This window comes from Neomonachus schauinslandi, chromosome X (assembly GCF_002201575.2).
Source record: "Neomonachus schauinslandi chromosome X, ASM220157v2, whole genome shotgun sequence".
Lineage (NCBI taxonomy): Eukaryota > Metazoa > Chordata > Mammalia > Carnivora > Phocidae > Neomonachus > Neomonachus schauinslandi.
In genome coordinates this window covers 55,092,168-55,108,651 of record NC_058419.1, presented here as the reverse complement: position 1 = coordinate 55,108,651, position 16,484 = coordinate 55,092,168, and positions in this window count along the sequence as shown.

Genomic DNA, 16,484 nt, shown 5'->3' with positions numbered 1-16,484 from the left:
TTGGAAAAAATGTCTATTCATTTCTTCTGCCCATTTCTTAAATAGATTATTTGTTTCTGAAGTGTTGAGATTGATAAATTCTTTATATATTTTAGCTACTAATCCTTTATCAGATACATCATTTGCAAATATCTTCTCCCATTCCATAAGTTGCCTTTTAGCTTTATTGATTGGTTTCTTCACTGTGCAGAAGCTTTCTATCTTGATGAAGTCCCAATAGTTCATTTTTGCTTTTGTTTCCCTTGCCCCTGGGGACATATTGAATAACAAGTTGCTACAGCTGATGTCAAAGAGATTGTTGCCTGTGTTCTCCTCTAGGATTTTGATAATTTCCTTTCTCACATTTAGGTCTTTCAGCAATTTTGAATTTATTTTTGTTTATGTTTTAAGAAAGAGGTCCAGTTTCATTTGTTTGTGTGTTACTGTCAAATTTCCACAACACTATTTGTGGAGGAGATTTTTCAATTGGATATTCTTTCTAGCTTTGTCAAAGATTAATTGACCATATAGCTCATTTCTGGGTTTTCTATCCTGTTCTATTGATCTGTATATCTGTTTTTATGCCAGTGCCATACTACCTTGATCACTACAGCTTTGTAATATAGCTTGAAATAGAATTGTGGTGCCTCCAGCTTTGCTTTTTTTTTTTTTTTCCAAAATTGCTTTGCCTTTTCAGGGTGTTTTATGATTCCATTCAAATTTTAGGATTATTTGTCCTAGCTCTGTGAAAAATGCTATTTGGTGTTTTGATAGGGGTTGCAATAAATGTGTAGATTGTTGGGTAGTATAGACATTTTAACAATGATTGTTTTGGACAATCATGTTTTCATTTTCATTGTTTCCATGTATTTTTTATTTCATCTTTAATGTCTTGGTTGGCCTATTCATTCTTTAGTAGAATGTTCCTTAACCTACATGTATTGGTGGTCTTTTCAATTTTTTTCTTGTGTTTGACTTTAAGTGTCATAACATTGTGCTCAGAAAATATGCATCACATGATCTCAATCTTTTTATAGTTTTTCAGCTCTGATTTGTGACCTAGTATGTTATCTATTCTGGAGACGATCCCATGTACATTTGAAATAATGTGTTGGGTTATGGCTGATACTTTTCATTCTGCTCACTCAGTCACTCATCCATTCTTCTCTGGGCAAAATAACTAGAAGGAGGAACTCACAACAAAAGAAAGAACGAGAGGTAATGCTTGCTTCACCAGATCTAATTGATATAGATATAAGTAAGATGTCATAGATGGAATTCAGGATAATAATTATAAAGTTAATAGCTGGGTTTGAAAAAAAGAATAAAAGACAGTAGAGAATCTCTTAGTGCAGAAAGGAGACCTAATCAGGCTGAAATTAAAAAAAAGCTCTAACTGAGATGCAGTCTAAATTGGATATTCTAACAGCTAGTGTAAATGAGGCAGAAGAGAGAGTAAATGATCTAAAAGACAGGTTGATGGAAAGAAGAAAGTTGAGAAAAACAACCAATAGCTCATGACGAAAAGATTCGAGAAATAACTGATGCCATAAAATGAACCAACATCAGAATTATTGGGGTGCCTGAGGAAGAAGAGAGAGACAGAGTGCCAGAAAGTATTTTTGAGTATATAATAGCTGAGAATGTACCTAATCTGGGGAAGGAAACAGGCATTCATGTCCAAGAGGTAGAGAGGACACTTCCCCAAATCAATAATAATAGATCAACACCCCAACATATTATAGTGAAGCTCGCAAATTTCAAAGACAAAGAGAATATCATGAAAGCAGCTCGAGACAAGAGGCTCCTTACCTATAGAGGGAGGAATATCAGACTAACATCAGACCTAGCCACAGAGTCCTGGAAGGCCAGAAAGTATTGGCATGATAAATTCAGGGTACTAAAGGAGAATAATATGCAGCCAAGAATACTTTATCCAGTAAGGCTTTCATTCAGAATGAAAGTCAAAATAAAGAGCTTCCAGGAGAAACAGAAACTGAAAGAATATGTGACTACCAAACTAGTCCTGCAGGAAATATTAAGGGGGATCCTATAAGCAAAGAGAGAGCCCAAGAGTAACATAGACCAGAAAGAAATAGAGACAATCTACAGACACAGGGGCTTTACAGGCAATAAAATGGCACTAAATTCATATCTTTCACTAGTTACTCTGAATGTAAATGGGCTAAATGCTCCAATCAAAAGACACAGTATCAGATTGGATAAAAAAAAGAATGACCCATCCATATGCTATCTACAAGAAACTCATTTTAGATGTAAGACGTATCCAGACTGAAAGTGAGGTTGTGGAGAACCATGTACCATGCTAATGGACCTCAAAAGAAAGTTGGGGTAGAAATCCTCATATCAGACAAATAAGATTTTATTTTGATTTAATTTAATTAAAGATCATAAGAGAAATGAAGAGGGGCAATATATCATATTTAAAGGGTCTACCCAACAAGAATATCTAACAATTATAAATATTTATTCTCCTAATTTGGAAGCAGCAATTATATCAACCAATTATTAACCAAAGTAAAGAAACACATTGGCAATACTACATTAACAGTAGGGGACTTCCACACCCTACTCATTGCAATGGACAGATCTTCTAAGCAGAAGATCAACAGAGAAACAAGAGCATTGAATGACATGCTGGACCAGATGGACTTCACAGATATATACAGAGCATTCCATCCCAAACCAAAAGAATACTCATTCTTCTCATGTGCACATGGAACATTCTCCACAATAGATCACACACTGGGTCACAAATCAGGTCTCAGCCAATACCAAAGGATTGGGATTATTTGCTGCATATTTTCAGACCATCATGCTCTAAAACTTGAACTCAATCAAAAAAGGAAATTTGGAAGGGTTCAAACACTAGGAAGTTAAAGAGCATCTTACAAAAGAATGAATGGGTAAACCAGGAAATTAAAGTAGAATTTTAAAAATTCATGGAAATTAATGAGAATGAAAACACAACTGTTCAAAACCTTTGGGATACAGCAAAGGTGGTCCTAAGATGGACGTACATTGTAATAAAAGACTATCTCAAAAAAAAAAATCCCAAATGTAAAAGCTAAACTTAATCTCATAAAGGAGCTGGAGAAAAAACAACAAATAAAGTCTAAACCAAGCAGGAGAAGAGAAATAATAAAGATAGAGCAGAAATCAATGAAATAAAAACAGAAGAACAGTAGAACAGATCAACGAAACTAGAAGCTGGTTCTTTGAAAGAATTAATAAGATTGATAAACCCCTAGCCAGACTTATCAAAAAGAAAAGAGAAAGAACCAAAATAATAAAATCATGAATGAAAGAGGAGAGATCACAAACAACACCAAAGAAATACAAACAATTTTAAGAACATATTATGAGCAACTCTATGCTAACAAATTAGTCCATCTGAAAGAAATGGATGCATTCCTGGAAACTTATAAACTACCAAAACTGAAACAGGAAGAGATAGACAATCTGAACAGACAAATAACCAGCAAGGGAATTGAAGCAGTAATAAAAAATCTCCCAACAAACAAGAGTCCAGGGCCAGATGGCTTCCCAGGGGAATTCTATCAAACATTTAAAGAAGAGATAGTACTTTTTCTTCTGAAGTTGTTTCAAAAAATAGAAATGGAAGGACAACTTTCAAACTCATTCTATGAGGCCAGCATTACCTTGATCCCAAAACCAGACAAAGACCCCATCAAAAAGGAGAATTACAGACCAATATCCTTGATGAACAGGGATGCAAAAATTCTCACCAAAATCCTAGCCAATAGGATCCCACACTACATTAAAAGGACTATTCACCATAGGCAGGCGGGATTTATTCTTGGAGTGAAAGGGTGGTTCAACATTCACAAATCCATCAGTGTGATAGATCACATTAATAAAAGAACCATATGATCCTCTCAATTGAAGCAGAAAAAGCACTTGACAAAACACAGCATCCTTTCTTGATTAAAATTCTTCAAAACATAGGATTACATAGCATCAAACCATACTTCAATATCATAAAAGCCATCTACAAAAAGCCCACAGAGATTATTGTTCTCAATGGGGAAAAACTGAGAACTTTTCCCCTAATGGCAAGAACACAACAGGGATACCAACTCTCACCACGGTTGTTCAACATAGTACTAGATGTCCTAGCCTCAGTAATCAGACAACAAAAAGAAATAAAAGGCATCCAAATTGGCAAAGAAAAAGTCAAACTCTCACTCTTCCCAGATGACATGATACTTTATGTGGAAAACCCAAAGTGCTCCGCCCAAAAATTGCCAGAACTCATAGAGCAATTCAGTAAAGTGGCAGGACACAAAATCAATGCACAAGAATCAGTTGCATTTCTATACACTAACAAAGAGACTGAAGACAGAAAAATTAAGGAATTGATCCCATTTACAATTGCATCAAAAACCATATGATACCTAGGAATAAACTTAACCAAAGAGATAAAGAATCTGTTCTAAAAACTGCAGAACACTTATGAAAGAAATGGAGAAAGACATGGAAAAACATTCCATGCCCACAGATTGGGAAAACAAATATTGTTAAAATGTCTATGCCACCCAGAGCAATCTATGCATTCAATGCAATCCCTATCAAAATACCATTGACATTTTTCACAGAGCTGGAACAAACAATCCTAAAATGTGGATGGGACCTGAAAAGACCCTGAATTCCCAGAGGAATGTTGAAAAAAGAAAACCAAAGCAGGTGGCATCACAATGTCGGTCTTCAAGCTATATTACAAAGCTGTAATCATTAAGGCAGTATGATACAGGCACAAAAACAGACACAAAGATCAATGGAACAGAATACAGAACCCAGAAATGGACATTCAACTCTATGGTCAATTATTCTCGACAACACAGGAAAGAATATCCAGTGGAAAAAAAGACAGTCTCTTCAATAAATGGTGCTGGAAAGATTGGACAGCCACATGCAGAAGAATGAAACTGGACCATTCTCTTACACCATACACAAAGATAAACTCAAAATGGATGAAATACCAGAAATCCATCACAGTCAAGAGAAGAACACAGGTAGCAATCTCTTTGACCTTGGACACAGCAACTTCTTGCAAGACACATTTCCAAAGGCAAGGTAAACAAGAGCAAAAATGAAGTATTGGGACGTTATCAAGATAAAAAGCTTTTGCACAGCAAAGAAAATGGTCAACAAAACTGACAGGCAACCTACAGAATGGGAGAAGATATTTACAAATGATATATCAGATAAAGGGTTGGTATCCAAGATCTATAAAGAACTTATCAAACTCAACATCCAAAAATCAAATAATCCAATCAAGAAATAGGTGGAAGACATGAACAGACATTTCTCCAAAGAAGACATATAAATGGCAACAGACACAGAAAAAGTGCTCTACCTCACTTGTCATCAGGGAAATACAAATCAAAACCACAATGAGATACAACATTACACCAGTTAGAATGGAAAAAATTAACAAGACAAGAAACAACAAATGTTGGGGAGGATGTGGAGAAAGGGGAAAGCTGTTACACTATTGGTGGGAAGGCAAACTGGTACAGCCACTATGGAAAACAGTATGGAGGGTCCTCAAGAAGTTAAAAATAGAACTACCCTATGACCCAGCAGTTGCACTACTGGGTATTTATTCCAAAGTCACAGATGTTGTGAAACGAAGGGTCACCTGCACCCCAATGTTCTTAGCAGCAATGGCCACAATAGGCAAAGTGTGGAAGGAGCCGAGATGTCCTTTGACAGATTAATGGATAAAGAAAATGTGGTTTATATATACAATGGAATATTACTCAGCCATCAGAAAGGATGAATACCTACCATTTACATCAACGTGGAAGGAACCAGAGGGGATTTTACTAAGTGAAATAAGTCAATCAGAGAAAAACAGTTATCATATGGTTTCACTCATATTTGGAATATAAGAAATAGTGGAGAGTATTATAAGGGAAGGGAGGGAAAACTGAAGGGGAAGAAATCAGAAAAGGAGACAAACCACGAGAGCCTCTTATCTCTGGAAAACAAACCAGGGGTTGCTGAAGGGGAGGTGGGTGAGGGAATGGGCAACTGGCTCATGGGCATTAAGGAGGGCACATGATGTGATGAGTACTGGGTGTTATAGAGAACTGATGAATTATTGAACACTGCATCTGAAGCTAATGATGTACCATATGTTGACTAATTGGATTTAAATAAAAAAATACTGTGTTCTGCTGTTGTAGGATGAAATATTCTGAATATATCTGTTTAGTCCATCTGGTCCAGTGTGTTATTTAAATCCATTGCTTCTTCTTTCTGATTTTCTGCAGAGATGATCTGTCCATTGATGTAATTGGGGCGTTAAAATGTCCTACGATTATTGTGTTATTATCAGTGAGTTTCTTATTTTTGTTATTGTTTTGCATGTTTGTGTGCTCCCATGTTTGGTGTATAAATATTTATAATTGTTATATCTTCCTGTTGGATTGTTCCCTTTATGACACACCATTCTGGAACTGAGGCAAGTTTGACAGACAGAGGCAGTCCCTCCAGAGCACAGGGAGGTGGTACTTGGTGTAAGCAAGGTAGGCAGCCTTCCTTTGGCACTGCACTGCTTCCCATAGGCGACTCTGTGTTTATGCTGAGGGGCAGGGATAGGGAATGGCACCAGCCAGCTCCTTTTTTCCTGGAGAAGCATCTCCATGAATGTTACCTGTCAGAGGAAACACCTCAAGAAGAGCCGATAATCTCCCTCCTATGTGCCCCAAATGTTTTTCAGTTTACTGTTTCCAAGTTGTCTGCCCCTGAGTTGTTTACCTTCCTTCTCTCCAGGAACATCACAGTGCCCTCTGTGCTCTATCCAAGCCACGTTTAATTATGATGGGTCATGAGATCTCTAGTCAAAACCTGGAGATCAAGTTGTACTGATGGTATAATTCCAGTCTGAGTCTGAAGGACTGACCCCCAAGAGAATCAATGGTTTAAGTTCCAGTAACAGATCTGCAATCATCTTCATTTTTGAAATATACTTTCACTGGGTAAAGAAGTCTAGGCTGACATATTTTTTTCAGTATTCAAAATATTTTGCTCCACCTTTTTAAAGCTTGCACTTTTTTTTTTTTGATGAACAAACTTCTGTAATCTTATCTTTATTCCTCTGCACATAACATAAGTTTTCTTATGCCTTTAAGATTTTCTCTTTCTTACTGGCTCTTAGCTACTTGGTAATAATATGTCTTGGCAAAGTTTTTTTTTTTTTTTTTTTTTTTTTTTTAATGTTCCATTAGCCAACATATTCATTTTTGATGTAGTGTTCAACATTCATTAGTTGCGTATAACGCCTTGGTAAAGTTTTATTTATGATTTTTGTGCTTGAGTTTATGGAGCACTTTGGACTTGTGGATTTAAAGTTTTAGTCAAATTTGGAAAATATCCAGCCTTTTTATCATCAGTTTTCTTTTTATGATACCTTTTTCTTCTCTCTTTCCAAAGCTCTAAATACATATACATTTATGCTATATTTATATTTACATTTAATTTGGTCACCTAAAATTTTTCCAGAGTTTAATGATGTTCTGTTCATTTTTTTCAGCCATTTTTTTTCCTGTTTGTTTCATTTTGGATGTGTCTTTTGTTTGTTTCAATTTCAGTAAGATTTTTTTTTTCACAATGCCTAATCTGTTATGAATGAAAGTGTATTTTTAATATTAACATATTTTATTTTTCATCTCTAGAAGTTCAATTTGGTATTTTACATGCACACACACACAAGCATACTTTTAAAAAATCTCCACTTAACATGTTAAATATTTCCTCTACCTTCTCAAATATATAGAACATAGTTGTTTTTTGTGTCCTTGTCTATTATATTTGTCTGTAATTTCTATATCAGTTTCTGTTGATTGTTTTCCCCCCTTAATGTGAGTTGTATTTTCCTGCTTCTCTGAAGGCCTGATATTTTTTCATTGGGTGTCAGACACTGTAAATTTTAACTTTTGGATTCTGCATATATTACATCCCTATTTATTAGCTTGAGCAATTTTGTGGGACTTGATGAAATAATCTGGAAACAATTTTATCCTTTCAGATCTTTCTTTTAAACTTTGTTAGGCAGAATCAGAATTGCATTTAATGTAGGGTTAATTCTTCAAAACTACTGAAAGACTCTTCATAGTACTTTTCCTGATGTCTCCTGAATTATGACGTTTTCAACTCTGACTTTGGAAATGAGCAATATTTTAAAACATTTGTGAGCTCCATGTAACTCTTCCTCTAATCCTTTCAAGTGATTCTTTCCTTGGCTTGAATTAGCATTCAACTAATATTTAATGGGGAGTCTCTGCAGATACCTATATTTCTCTCTGTGTAAACATCTCAATATTCTGCTCTGTCAAATCTAGCTACTCTGGCTTACACAGACTCCCATTTTTTACCTTCTTCTCACAGAGACTGTCAGTGTTGGTCTGGTGTTTTCTCCTTGTACAGTGGACTTAAAATTATCTCCAGATGGTAGTCTGGTGCATTCATGGTGTTATTTTTTTTCTGCTTTTAGAGTGCTTATAGGTAAAAAGATTGCTCTGTTATTTCATCTTGGCCAGAAGCAGGAGTCCTATACAATTTGATAAACTGTTTTCTGCTTCCTCAAGATAATGAATGACTGAAATGGTAGGTGGTACCCAAGATAAGGATTGTGGGAAATGGAAATATTCCACATAAAGGTGATAAAACAGTGAGATAAATACTTACATTACTGGCAAAATTGATCAAACCAGAATTTCAACTTTCCATAGTTTTTCTTATATTTTGTCTATATGGAACATCTCATTGTGTTAGCAATATTTCACTTGTCATGCACAAAATATTATCATAAGTTAATAGGAAAGTACAGACTTTCAAAGGTTGATGTTATTTACATAATGTTAATTACCTGACCATATGGGTTGTGGAATGTCCTCAGTCAATATTGTCAAGTAGTTATTGTTGGGAAGTTATTAAAGACACTTTCCTCACCATGTTTAGAAGGTTTACATCACCCTATATTCCACTTTGAAAATACTTCCTTTATACAGCAGGTTTCTGAACTCAAGGTATCATTCGTGTAAAATAAAATATATAAGATGCTAAAATATTCATTCCTGGGGGCACTCTGTACTGTTCACATAAATCTGCTTGAATACAGAGCAAGTACAGGCTCCTTTTAACCATAAAAGATATTGCAGTCCACTCTTATTTAGACACACAGATAATATGGAAGAATAGCCTTCTTTATGACTAATTTTGGTTAAACTAAATTTAAAATGTATCCCAACAAATTTGACATTTCATACTGTTGGGATGTAAGCATGTAAAATGAGTCCATGCTTTAAAATAGTGGGGTAGCTTCCAGTGCAACAATTAACTGGTAACATATGCCACTGCTGCCAAGAGGATTTTTAATCCTGTTAAACACTAATGTAGCATTTTTGCTTCTGCCACAATAAAGCAGCCATCTGTGTTTGAATCTGCTGGGAAACTGGGAATATGTTTACAGGAGAAGAAAGAAAGGCAAATAAGCAGGAAATTGAGTTTTACAGTGCTGGCATCTAAAGTAAAAAAAAAAAAAAAAGTTTAAAACCATGACAGTGTTTGATGGCTACATGAGCAGTTTTGATCTGAAACTGCTCAACTGCAACAACTGATTTTTAAAAAAAATTTTACGTAAAAAGTACTCTTGATTTTACTAAAGAGATTTTCTTTATCCACCTGTGCCTGAAGAGTAAAAGAAATGTTAATATTTTATAAAACAAGGTTTGCAATACTTGCTTAGTACTGACATTCACATGTTTAAAAGGAGGTAGTATGGGTACTTCAAAAGCTGTTAAACGTCAAATGTAATGTAACCACATTTTTTACTTATTTGAAAATCCAATGATCCAAAATATGTAGAGGAAGTGGCAGTTAACTGTTAACAGTGTTTGCCAGTCACAGATGATCACTTGTGCTGCATTGGTAGTTTTTGGATTGTTGCTGACCTGTGTGCATGAGGAAGCTCTTTCTTATATTTCACCTGAATTTGTTTTACTTTAATGGAAGTCAATGTGCTCTATATAAAGAAATATGGTATAGAATTAGAAAGTCACAAGACCTAGGTTCTAGACTTTAGCTTCTATATGAAAATATAAAATGATTTAATTACCCTGAGCCAATTTTTGCATTTCCAAAAGGAAGATGATAGAGCAAATGATTGGCTTTCCAACTTTTTTTATTTTTTCACTCGTTAAATCTTCCAATGAGTATCCTATACACCAGCACAATGTATGAAATCAATAAAGGTTAAGCTTTTCTTATGAAATGGAAGGAGTGGCCCAGAAGTTGCTTCCCCTAAGAGTGCAAGAAGTAGATAAAAAAAATATATCAAGTTGACACAGAAAAATACATATTAGTGGAGGAAACAGTAGTTAAATCATTGAGAAATATTTGTCTGATTATGAGTTCATGGAAAGATGCAATAATATTAATGGTATAAAAAATACTACAAATTCCAAGGGGGAAAGAATGAATAGGAAATTGTTTAAGCCCTGAAAATATAAAATGAAAGAAAAAGGAAGTAACAAAACTAACAATAAAATATGGAAGGAGAAAAATTCAATACTCTTCAGAGTAAGATGACAGACATCAGAATCTCCACATTTGTTCATCCACGATGTCCATTATATAATATAAATTAAGAAACATGTTAGTCTTCATAAAATGTGACTTATAATCAAGAGAAATTAACAATAGAAGTAATCAAGATAAGATAGATGTTGGGATTGGTGAAGACTTTAAAATAGCTATTATAACTAAGTTTAAGGATTACAGGAAAAGGTAACTATAAAACAAAAGAGATGGGAACTTTTAGAAGAGATAAATACACATTGCAATGGAAACCTCAGAATTGAAAAATGTAATATGTGAAATTTAAAAAAAAAATCATTTGGTAGGCTTAAGACTGTTTGGATGCCACACAAGAAATATTCTGTGTACACGAAGACAGATCATAAATTAGCCAAACTGAAAGATAATTAAAAATAGATGTGGAAAGTTCAAATAAAACAAAATAATCTGTGGAACAATATCAAGTGGTCTAAAATGTCTGTAATTAAAATCCCGAAAAGAGAGGAAAGAAAAATAGGGCAGGAAAAAGTTGAGGAAATCATGGCAAATATTTTCCAAATTATATTCAAAACTGCAAAAATCCCTGCAGAATTCAAGATTAATCTGGGAACATGCCAGTCAAACTTCTGAAAATCAAATATAAATTAAAAAATCTTAAAATCAGCTCATGGAGGGATTAGAATAATTTATATATGAAGAAAGAATAATAATTTTTTAGGGACCAATATGGTGGCATACAGGCTCGTAAACTTTCATCTCCCATTAGGTGCTGAATTTACAAGTACACATGGCACAATTTCTTCAGAAAGAAATCCAGAAAATAGCTGGGTGACTCCTACACACCATATGAATGAGAAAATACCTTCATTAAAACAGGTAGGAAAGGTTGAGACACACTCTCACCATAAACCACATTACCAGCAGAATGCAATACAATTCGGAGGGAACTCCCAACTTCCAACTTTTCTCAGAGGACTGAAGCATTTAGACCACACATCTATTGTCCCAAATTTGAAGACTCCCGCCCAAGAGATGGGCCCCTGAAATACCTGGCTCTGAAAAGTCAAAGAGTCTTGCACTCAAGAGACCCACAGAATTATAGCAAAAAAAAAAAAAAAATATATATATATATATATATATATATATATATAAACAGGGCATAAAGCATTCATTATGGTTATTCTCCTAAAACTGAACACAACAGAGTAGGAAAAAATGCCCACTGCTCAGTATTTGCTGAAAGGATTTTGACTGCATACTTTATAAGCTGCTGCCTGAGGGTCTGGCTACTTTAGCATGCATTTAAGGGCTGGTTGCAATTCTTCCTGGAGCCCAGGGAAGCCTGGACACTTACCACATCTTCTTCCTCCAGCTTGCTCCAACAAGAAAACCAAGTCACCAGAAGATCTCATCCACACATTTAGTTTCCCAGCTGTTATGGCTTTCACACAAGAAATGGGCCCCCAAATCACCTAGCTCTAATAGGTGGCACTGGCACTCTCAAATCCCATAGAACCACAGGAAACAAACAAACAAACAAACAAAAAACAGTATCTAAATGTGCACAAGAGGACCTTCCCATGACTATACACCTGAGCTCAGTGCTGAGGCAACACGAAAGAATGCCTACCTCACACTTTTTCATTGGAAGGGACTAAATTACATACTTTCCCAGTTGCTGACTTAGGAGCAAGTACTAATAAGCCTGAACCCAGGTGCTGACTGTAATCTTCTCCTTTGGGACACTGATTAGTCTTGGCACACCCTCAACTACTGAGAGACACTAAGAATAAAGATAGTGGCTTAGAAAAATCACAAAAGTTTGAAAGACAACCAGGAGCTTGGGTCAGGCTGATTAAAAAGGTTCAACTCTTGCACAAAACCACTAAATATAGACTGCAAGTGTTGGTTGTTTTATCTAAAGCAAAGAAACTAACACAAAGAGACAAGAAATATGAGGACACAGGAGAATATGTTCTAAACAAAATAAAAATAAAATATCTAGAAATCAATCTTAATGAAACAGAAATAACTGATTTATCTTCTAGGCACTTCAAAATAACCATTATAAAGATGCTCACAAGGTCAGTATCAAGGCAAGAACAAAGTGAGAATTTCCACTAATAAATAGAAAACTCTTAAAAAATACCAAACAGAAATTATAGACCTAAAGAATACATTAACTTCACATAGAAATCCAATGGGAGCGTTTCAGTAGCAGACTAGATCAGGTGAAAAAAAATAGACCAACAAACTTTAAGATAGGGTAGTGGAATTCATCCAATCACAGAAGCACTAAGAAAAAATAAATAATGAAAAGAAAAGATAGTTTGAGAGATTTATGGAACACCATAAGGAGACCAATATATGAATTATAGGGGTCCAAGAAGGAGAAGAGAGAGAGAAAGGAGCAGAAAGCTTATGCAAAGTAATACTGGATGAAAAATTTCCTAACCTGGAGAAAGAAGAGGACATCCTGGTCCAGGAAGCTCAAAGACTACCAAAAGAGGTGAAGCCAAAAGACCCACACTGAGACACATTATAATTAAAGTAAAAAAATAAAGACAAGGAGAGATGTTAAAAGCAGCAAGAGAAAAGTAACTACCAGTGGATTTTTAACCAGAAACCTTTCAGACCAGAGGGACTGGGGTAATATATTCAATAAACATTAAACAAAACAAAACAAAACAAACAAACAAAAAACAAACCTGATAACCAATAATACTTTACTTGGCAGAGTTGTCTTTCAGAATTGAAGGAGAGATAAAGAGTTTTCCATACAAATTGAAGATGAAAGAGTTCATCACCAGTAAACTGGATTAAAACAAATGTTAATGGGAGTCTTTCAAGCTGAAATGAAATGACAATAATTACTAACAGGAAAACCTATGACATTATAAAACTCATTGGTAAAATTAAATATCGTTAAATTTAGAATAGTATAATATGATAGTGGTGGTGAGTAAATCAATTAAAATTCTAGTTTAAAAATTAAAGAAAAAAAGAAACAAAAGTATTGAGACAGGAAGACGGAGGTGGAATAGAAGGACCATAGACTTGCCTCATCCTACATACAACTAAATAACTATTAAATCATCCTACATATGCCAGAAATTGACCTGATAACTGACATAACAAACTCCACACCTAAAGGTAGAGAACAGGCCATATTGGAAAAGATAGGAAGTGCAGAGTTGCAGTTTGGGAGAGAAATAGATTGTGGTCACTATAGAGGGAAGGAAGTCATGGCTAGTCTGGAAGACAAACACATAAGGAAGCCCACACGGAGAAGACAGATACCCAAAGCAATTGGCTTAGAAAGAGAGAGGGGTCAAATTTCATGAGTTATTGTAACAAGCAGGGCCTAAGGACTAGAGTATTAAAGGTCAGCAGGTATGGCTTAGGGAGGGCACTGGAGCTGCTCTTGGAAAGAAAGGAGGACAAACATCCCACAGACAGACATATAGCATGAAAACAACAATCTGAAGAGTGCTTGGGGAACACAGTGGGGAAGTTATTTGCTCATTTCACAGCATGTCCCAGAGAAGCAGCAGTCATGGAGAGATCCTATGGGAACAAAGGAACTGGCAGGTGCCATTTCCCTCCTCTGCCCCTCAGCATAAGCACAGGGTCAACTGCAGGAGCCAGCACAGTGCTAACACTCACTACCTAACTTCCTAAGTTGCTTACACCAACACTGCTCCCCCCACTTCAGTGGAAATGTCCTTCCCAGTCACACCTGCATCAGTCCCAGTTCTATAGGCCCACTCCCCCAGATGACCAGCTGAAACCCCTTGCCCACAGCCTGTCTCCCAACACTGGGATTTTGGGGGCCCTCAGTTCTTGTGGCAGTGGTGACAGGTCTCATTTCACAAGGACACCAAACCACACCTAGTTAATATTTGCCAAATTCAGGCCAGGGACCAGCACTGCCAGAATTAGGCAAAAAAAAAAAAAAAAAGACTCCAGACTACTGGTCTGAGGATAAAGCAGAGAGGATAAATCAGCAAAGAACATGCAACACACACTGGAGACACTCCCAGAAGTGCCAGGATCCAGGGTATAGGGGAAACTACATCACAGGGCACTAGAGAACCTCTACTTCATAAGGTCATTACCCTCAAAAACAGGAGATGTAGCTAACTATTCTGCCACACATAGACACAGACACAGACAGAATGAGAAGACAGAGAAATTTGTCCCAAGTGAAAGAATAACACAAGGCCAAAGCCAGAATTTTAACTGAAAAATATATAAGTAGCATGCATGATGGAGTATTTAAAGCAATGATAATGAAGATACTCACTGACTTTGAGCAAAGAGTGGAAGATATCAGTGAAAACCTTAACACAGAAAGAGAACAAATCAGAGATGAAGAGTGCAATAAATGAGATTAGAAAAAAATTAATTCAATGGACAGCAGGATGGAAGAAACAGAGAAATTAATGACCTAGAAGACAGAGTAATGGAAAGTAATTAAGATGAATGAAGGAGAGAAAAAGAATTTTGCAAAACAAGAATAGACAAGGAACTCAGTGGTTCCATCAAACGTAATAATATTTGCATTATAAGAGTCTAAGAAGAGAGAGAAAAGGGTGGGAAATTATTTGAAAAAAAAAATAGCTAAAAGAGTCCTTAATCTGGGGAAGAAACAAATATACAGAGCCAGAAGACACAGAGAACGCCCCCCCCAAAAAAAAGTCAAGAAAAGCAGATCCACTCCAGGACACATTATAAATAAAATGACACATTATAGTAATAAAGAAAAAAATATTAAAGCAACAAGACAAAAGAAGACAGTTGAATACAAGAAAAATACCATAAGGCTATCAGGGGATTTTTCAGCAGAAACATTCCAAGCTAGAAGAGAGTGGAATGATATATTCAAAGTGCTGAATGGGAAAAATCTTCATCCAAGAATACTCTATCTGGCAAGGCTATCTCTCAGAATAGAAAGAGACATAAAGAGTTTCCCAGACAAACAAAAACTATAGGTGTTCATGACCACTAAACCAGCCTTTCAATAAATATTAAAGGAGATTTTTGAGTGCAAAGAGAGACCAAAAGTGACAATATGAAAGTAGGAAACACAAAAGCAGTAAAAATGAATATTTTTGTAAACAATCACTCAAGGAATTCTCAAAATAAAAGTATGTAAAATATGACACCATATACCTAAAATTTGGGGAGGAGAGGAGAAAAAAATGGGTTCAAACTTCAACAATCATCAATGTAATATAGAGTGCTATATGCAGAAATTGTTATATACAATGCTAATTATAATCACAAATCAAAACCCACTAATAGATATGCAAAAATAAAGAGAAAATAATTCAAATATATCAGTAAGGCAAACCATGAAAGAAAGAAAAAAAAAGGATCAGAGAAAAACTTCAGAAATAACCACAAAATAAGAAATGGCATGGCAAAAAAATATGTGTCTACCAATAATTACTTTGAATGTAAATGGACTAAATGCTCCAATCAAAAAACATATTGGGACAGAATAGATAACAAAATAAGACCCATTTATATGCTGCCTATAGGAGACTCATTTTCAATAGAAAGACACCTGCAGATTGAAAGTGAAGGGATGGAGAAACATTTATCATACAAATAGATGTCATAAGAAAGCCTGAGTAGCAATACTTAAATCAGACAAACTAGACTTTAAAACAAAGATGGTAATAAGGGACAAAAAAGGGCACTATATGATAATAAAGAAGACAATCCAACAAGAAGATATAACAATTGTAAATATATATGCACCCAATATGGGAGCACCCAAATACATAAAATAGTTAATAACACACAAAGAGGAACTAATCACTAGTAATGCAATAATAGTATGGGACTTTATCTCCCCACTTACATAG